The following is an 8,370-nucleotide window of genomic DNA, read 5'->3' as shown; positions in this document are numbered from 1 at the left end:
TATGGGTTCATTTCTCAATAAATAATGACTATAAATAGTTATGGTGTGGCGATTCCCTTCACATGAAACAACATGGTGTGGTGTTTAGGGTGAGGGGCGTTAATGATTGTCCTAACAAAATAACTGCTATATGATCAATAACAATGTTCAACATGATTAGAATTCATTTCCAAATTCCAAATATCATGGGTCTTATTACAGTAAATACATCATGCTAAATGTATATTATCAGCGTGTAACACTGCCATACTACAGCACCCCAGGTTTAAACAGGAGCATAAGGAGCTCTGCCTAACATTATACACAGGCTCTAACAATCCAGGTTGAGCTGACAAATGTGGAAATGAGCAGACCATCACCAGGTAACAGTACAGTATCTATTTTCACTGTTCTTTAGAGTTAGAAAAAGACAAGGCCCACTCAAAATGTAGATTAATGAACCAGATGGACAAACATCCCCCAACGTTCATCATCAACAGGACAGTATATACTTACAACTAGAAAGGGGCAGGAGAAAGACGGGGGGAAACTGGGCATCAAACTATAAATTATTCTTCAAAAACTGGGTCAAACTTAGATGTCAAATCAAAACCAGTAGCTCTATTTCCTCTCATCTGCTCCTTCCTCTGGGCGGCCACACCCAGGTCTCATCACACCTGATATTGATGAACCTCATCAGCCAATGAGAAGGTTACACAACAAGCATGGAAAATAGTGCCAAGGGCTTTGTCAACCATGTTACAAATGTACAAAACAAAGCACTTTTTGTATGTAATAACACTCACATTTCAAAGAGAAAGCAGCAACACCACACAACTACAAAATCAACCTACAGGAGGCCATATGTATAATGTTGCTGTAACCTACAGCTTTTAAAAACAGGTTTATATGAATTCAAGTCATGGTTTTCACATGGTTGACCTTGGGGTTAGTGTTGGCTGAGCTGGTTCAGAAAAGGCTTGAGGTCCACATAGTGTACCTGAAGCTGATAGGTTACTTTGGTTTCCATTTCATGTTTTCTCACATCGACCAATAGATAATCTAGGTCTCGCTCATTCTTTTGAATGGCTGCTACAGTGGGGTAAAAAAGTATTTAGTCAGCCACCAATTGTGCAAGTTCTCCCACTTAAAAAGATGAGAGAGGACTGTAACTGTATACTGATAACAAGTTCAAACAGGTGCCATTAATACAGGTAACGAGTGGAGGACAGAGGAGCCTCTTAAAGAAGAAGTTACAGGTCTGAGAGACAGAAATCTTGCTTGTTTGTAGGTGACCAAATACTTATTTTCCACCATAATTTGCAAATAAATTCATTCAAATCCTACAATGTGATTTTCTGGATTTTTTTCCCTCATTTTGTCTGTCATAGTTGAATGAATAGGGCCATGTATCGTGAGATTTTGAGTGAAAACCTCCTTCCATCAGCAAGGGCATTGAAGATGAAACGTGGCTGGGTCTTTCAGCATGACAATGATCCCAAACACACCGCCCAGGCAACGAAGGAGTGGCTTCGTAAGAAGCATTTGGAGTGTACTTATTTTCCACCATAATTTGCAAATAAATTCATAAAAAATCCTACAATGTGATTTTCTGGAAAAAAAATCTCATTTTGTCTGTCATAGTTGAAGTGTACATGTATGATGAAAATTACAGCCCTCTCTCATCTTTTTAAGTGGGAGAACTTGCACAATTGGTGGCTGACTAAATACTTTTTTGCCCCACTGTATTTGGCTACTTCCGACTTCAATTGTATAAAGAAGCAAAAAATACGAGAGAAAACATAAAACAATAATTATTTGTCCTGTCTGTCCCATCTCCCCTTCTCAGTAGATGCGACCCATTCCTATTCTCCCTCCCTCCCTCCCTCCCTCCCTCCCTCCCTCCCTCCCTCCCTCCCTCCCTCCCTCCCTCCCTCCCTCCCTCCAACCCCACCTTTGTCTCCCCACCTCCCTCCCTCGCCCGCACGGGCTTGTGTTGTGGACATATATGTGTGTAAAACAAAACATCATGGATAACTCATCTTATGTTTGTAAAATTGTTTGTGGGACCAAGGCACACATGAATAGAATAGAATCATAGAATATAGAATCAGCCTGCATACATCAATATTCGATACAGATATAAAAAATACAATTGATACATTCAAACATGATTACATTACCTCATAAGCTTTTGACCTTTCGTCTGCTCTATTGAATGTATCTAATGTTGTTTCCTTGGCGCTGTTCACACAAGCTATGCAGAGCTCTAGTGAAAGGACGTCAAGGAAGTTATGTAGCTATTGAGTTATGCTGAGTTTATGTGGAGGTTTCCATCTGGTCACCAACATTATGTCACGTTCTGACCTTTATCTCCTTTGTTTTGTCTTTATTTAGTATGGTCAGGGTGTGAGTTGGGTTGGGCAGTCTATGTTTGTGTTTCTATGTTTTTTCTATTTCTGTGTTTGGCCTGATATGGTTCTCAATCAGAGGCAGCTGTTTATCGTTGTCCCTGATTGAGAACCATATTTAGGTAGCCTGGGTTTCACTGTTGGTTTGTGGGTGTTTGTTTCCGTGTGAGTGTTTGTCGCCACACGGTACTGGTTTGGTTATGTCACGTATTCGGTTATTGTTTTTGTATTTCATAGTGTTCAGTGCTTTTCTTATTAAAATCGTGATGAACACTTACCACGCCACATCTTGGTCCGATCCTTACTCCTCTTCAGACGAAGAGGAGGAAATCTGCCGTTACACATTATTTTTGCAACTCATTTCTGGGGTACTGTGAGAGTCAGTGAAGAGTCATCATTCAAAATGAATATATTGGGGAGATGGCAGCACCAACTATGCTCGACACAGACCTGGCAACCTGTGACCAAAAGCTCTTCACACTGGGACAGTCCCACATCATATGCATATAGGTTCCAATATTTATTTGAGAACACAACAGACAATTTGGAATAGGAACAAGTTTAAATTGGGAGCTTTTCCGTGGACTCAAATACAATCTGTGAATGAATTTGTAGTGTATTAGTTGACAATTCTAATTTCCGGAGGACATTGGGATATTGTTCCAGACTCTCTTCCAATCTGTATTTTGTTTGTAGTCTTGAAGATATGTATTCCATACCGTAACTATTCCCATTAGTTTACAGAGGGCTTCTAGTAGTATAGATTGGACACAAAACATCCACTTGTATTCTGGCTACCTATCAACTCAGTGAGTGGGAGTGGTTGACTCCATAGGACTCCATAAGTGTGAGTCCCATGGAGCTTTTTGGTCTTAATTGGCCAGTGAAATATTGGAACCTACATGCATATGACGTGACACTGCCCCAGTGTGAAGACCTTTTGGTCACAGGTTGCCAGGTGTGTTGGTGCTGCCATCCCCCATCTCCCCAATATATAACTGTTGAATGATGACTCTTCACTGATTTAGATTAGATCATCGGTTCTTATGAGCTGCTAGTATGTGTACCATAAAATAATGTGTTACCTAAAACCTTTCTGTCCTAAATCAGAAACACATTGTGGAGGAGCTGGAGCGTGAACTATAAGAATCCATGAGCCAGTCACTCAAGACGCCTGACAGCTTGCTCGTCCCAGGTAAAGGGACGAGACCATTGTGGTATATACAGCAAGGGGGAAAAGTATTTGATCCCTGCTGATTTTGTATGTTTGCCCACTGACAAAGAAATTATCAGTCTATAATTTTAATGGTAGGTTTATTTCAACAGTGAGAGACAGAATAACAACAACAAAAAATCCAGAAAAACACATGTCAAAAATGTTATAAATTGATTTGCATTTTAATGAGGGAAATAAGTATTTGACCCCCTCTCAATCAGAAAGATTTCTGGCTCCCAGGTGTCTTTTATACAGGTAACAAGCTGAGATTTGGAGTGCTCCTAATCTCAGTTTGTTACCTGTATAAAAGACACCTGTCCACAGAAGCAATCAATCAATCAGATTCCAAACTCTCCACCATGGCCAAGACCAAAGAGCTCTCCAAGGATGTCAGGGACAAGATTGTAGACCTACACAAGGCTGGAATGGGCTACAAGACCATCGTCAAGCAGCTTGGTGAGAAGGTGACAACAGTTGGTGCGATTATTCGCAAATGGAAGAAACACAAAAGAACTGTCAATCTCCCTCGGCCTGGGGCTCCATGCAAGATCTCACCTCGTGGAGTTGCAATGATCATGAGAACGGTGAGGAATCAGCCCAGAACTACACGGGAGGATCTTGTCAATGATCTCAAGGCAGCTGGAACCATAGTCACCAAGAAAACAATTGGTAACACACTACGCCGTGAAGGACAATTAAATTGATTGGACATGATTTGAAAAGGCAAACACCTGTCTATATAAGGTCCCACAGTTGACAGTGCATCTCAGAGCAAAAACCAAGCCATAAGGTGGAAGGAATTGTCCATAGAGCGCCGAGACAGGATTGTGTCGAGGCACAGATCTGGGGAAGGGTAACAAAACATTTCTGCAGCACTGAATGTCCCCAAGAACACAGTGGCCTCCATCGTTCTTAAATGGAAGAAGTTTAGAACCACCAAGACTCTTCCTAGAGCTGGCTGCCTGGCCAAACTGAGCAATCGGGGGAGAAGGGCCTTGGTCAAGGAGGTGACCAAGAACCCGATGATCACTCTGACAGAGCTCCAGAGTTCCTCTGTGGAGATGGGAAAACCTTCCTGAAGGACAACCATCTCTGCAGCACTCCACCAATCAGGTCTTGATGGTAGAGTGGCCAGACGGAAGCCACTCCTCAGTAAAAGGCACATGACAGCCCGCTTCGAGTTTGCCAAAAGGCACCTAAAGACTATCAGACCATGAGAAACACGATTCTCTGTTCTGAAGAAACCAAGATTGAACTTTTTGGCCTGAATGCCAAGTATCATGTCTGGAGGAAACATAGCACCATCCCTATAGTGAAGCATGGTGGTGGCAGCATCACGCTGTGGGGATGTTTTTCAGCGTCAGGGACTGGGAGACCAGCAAGGATCGAGGGAAAGCACAGTCCTCTCTCAGTGCACGAATCAGTATGCCTACCTTCCAAAGTCCAGCACTACTATCACCCCTATGAAAGCCACACACTCCTGGCTGACAGCTACAGACTCCAGAAAACCAACAATGGTGAGGGTGTTACTTGCTGACATATCCAATGCCTTTTGATCGAGTAGATCAGGCAAATCTCCTGCAACATCTGTCTGACATTAAACTGTGCCCAAAGGTGAATAGCCTGGCTCCACAAATACACCACAGGAAGAAGACAGAGGGAACATTTATGTCCCTCACCATATCTGTTTCTCCTTCACATGTCCACCTGAAAAGTTGTCTTCAGTGAGTGACACTCTGGACACTGGGTATGCAGACGTTGTAGAGCTGCCCCAAGCCATACCACTAACCAGTATCCAAGAGGACACTTCAATGGTCTTGGAGATAAAGCAGCTGGAAGAGTGGGCCACATCCAACAACATAATACTGAGGAAGAAAAAGTCTGTGGAAATGTGGATATGTTTTTCAAGAGACCCTCCACAACCTGCACCACTCATCTAAGGGGGACAGGAAGTACCAGTGTTAACAACAACCAAGTGTCTTGGTTTTCATCTAGACTAACCTCAGTGGTGACACATATGTGGACCAGTCATTGAGGAAGGCCTAAAATGCCTGCAGGTTTTGACTGTTCTTGATAGAGATGGCCCACCCACTAAAGATCTGGTCCCAGTATACACTACACGGGTCAAGCCTGGTCTGGAATACGGTGGAGTGCTGAATATAAACATCATGACAAAACATTTAACTGCATGTTGTGTAGAGGCAAAACTCCCAATTCCAGATTCATACTATACTACATGTCAAACTATATACTTTCTACAGCCCAGTTTAAGCTGGTACTTATCTGGTGTTTAATTAACTAAGAGACTAGCAACCAATACTTTTGTGGTACTTAGTGTACCTCAAATAATTAGGCAAAATTAAATAACAGGTACCAAATGTTACATGGTGAACATTTAAGCTTATGTCAATGCTTCTTTGCAGATGTCTCTGAGGAATATGAAGAGATGAAGAAGTGCTATGAGAAACTGCCCAGCAGCACCAATGCAGCAACAACAGTTACTGGGCTCCTGAGTGGTGCAGCGGTCTAAGGCACTGCATCTCAGTGCAAGAGGCGTCACTACAGTCCCTGGTTTGAATCCAGGCTGTATCACATCCGGCCTTGATTGGGAGTCCCATAGGGCGGTGCACAATTGGCCCAGTGTCACCCGGGTTTGGCCGGAGTAGGCCGTCATTGTAAATAATAATTTATTCTTAACTGACTTGCCTAGTTAAATAAAGGTTAAAAATATATATATATACTAGATAATGATAAACGTTTGGATCCGCATGTTATTAATCTTGTATTTTTGCTATACTCCATGTACTTTTGTCACTTAGAATGTAAACTTTGTTATAGAGCAGTATTTCTCAATCTAATTTGTACTGAAAAGCCCATCGTTCTCATGCCTGAGGGACCGCTTACCAGTCACCTGTCAGAAACAAAGAGCCCTGTGCTGGTCCATCAACTGGATTTAACAAATGTTTAACACCGTTCTACTGGAATTGTTTTGTATTTTTTACATAAATACTGTAGCTCTTTTCCATGAATATGGATAGGTATCTTTATGTGATTTGTAACAATGTATGACATAATAATACATCTCTTTAGTCTGTAATATATTACTGGACTCTACAACAGCATGGTGTGTTTTCTATTGATCATTCATTTCTGCTCACTCAATGTCATCTCTATCTCAGTTTGAAATGTCATGATTTTCCCGCAAAAAATAATTACTGCCAAGGAATATATTCACTTACATGAATACAACACAGACATTCAAATATCAATATTTAATATCATTGGTAATCTGGAAATAATTACATGAAGCACAGGCTGTAAACAGGACAAAATTACAAGATGTTTTGTATTCAATACACAAATTGCTAATTAAATTAGTCAAAGCCAGTCAAAAACAACACCAGAAATCTGTCAATGCTACAAAAGGCCATGTATGGTGGTGTAGTGCTGCTTTAGCAGTTATTAATATACAAATCCCCCTAGCAACTGACTCAGGGTCAGTATCCAACTCTTTCACAGAGTGACACATAATGACACCAGGATTGCCCTAGGTGGGGTACATCAGCCCCTAGGTGGGATACATCAGCCCCTAGGTGGGATACATCAGCCCCTAGGTGGGGTACATCAGCTCCTAGGAGGGGTACATCAGCCCCTATGTGGGGTACATCAGCCCCTAGGTGGGATACATCAGCCCCTAGGTGGGGTACATCAGCCCCTAGGTGGGGTACATCAGCCCCTAGGTGGGGTACATCAGCCCCTAGGTGGGGTACATCAGCCCCTAGGTGGGATACATCAGCCCCTAGGTGAGGTACATCAGCCCCTAGGTGGGGTACATCAGCCCCTAGGTGGGATACATCAGCCCCTAGGTGGGGAAAGAAGACTTCCCTGGCTAACGCTCTTGTACGTACCACAAGCTCTCCTCTCACTGTGTACCACGTGGGCCTGTGCGTCAGTCAGGCTACAAGAAGACTGCTTTGAGAAAAGGATGTTATAGCTACTGCACACTGGTGAGTTACATTGGTTTTCATTGTTAATGTTTTCTCTGTAAATCCTCTCATATACACTGTCAGATTTCAGATATTCCAGGTATCTCAGTCATGTTTGTTTGTGAAACGCAGCTACATTTCTGTATGGGATATTCTAAATACTCTCCAGAGACAGAGGTTTGTCTATCAGCTACATTTCTGTATGGGATATTCTAAATACTCTCCAGAGACAGAGGTTTGTCTGTCAGCTACATTTCTGTATGGGATATTCTAAATACTCTCCAGAGACAGAGGTTTGTCTGTCAGCTACAGCTCAAACATGCCGGGTAAACAAACCATCTGAAACCAAAGCATGTTTCTCTTGGTACAGTGTAAAATAAGACAATAGTACATTCATTCTTTCATTTGGCTGTGACGTTTTGCAGCAAAACACATTGATATTTTCAAATTGCACACATCACACACAAACCAATTTGAAATGTTCCAGACTTCACACAGAGCTGAGAGTTCAGCACCATGTATTATAGGGACAGGGCGCTTTAACAAAAACTATATAAGAAATAAATACTGTATGTTTAAAATACCTTTTTTTACATGGCAACTATCTGTGACTACCAGCAGAGGGTGATGGCTACTATAGCAAGGGTTAAAGCTGGGTAATCACACAATGATCTCTATTTCTGAGGTGTTTCTGTGTCTGGAAAGGCTGGCGGTGTGATTAACAACAAACCTCTCATTGTCTTATGTCAGATAACGCCACGGCTATGTTGACGACTAT

Source organism: Oncorhynchus mykiss, chromosome 12 (genome assembly GCF_013265735.2).
Source record: "Oncorhynchus mykiss isolate Arlee chromosome 12, USDA_OmykA_1.1, whole genome shotgun sequence".
In the NCBI taxonomy this organism is placed as follows: domain Eukaryota; kingdom Metazoa; phylum Chordata; class Actinopteri; order Salmoniformes; family Salmonidae; genus Oncorhynchus; species Oncorhynchus mykiss.
The sequence above is the reverse complement of the archived record's forward strand: the minus strand, read 5'-3'. Positions refer to the sequence as shown.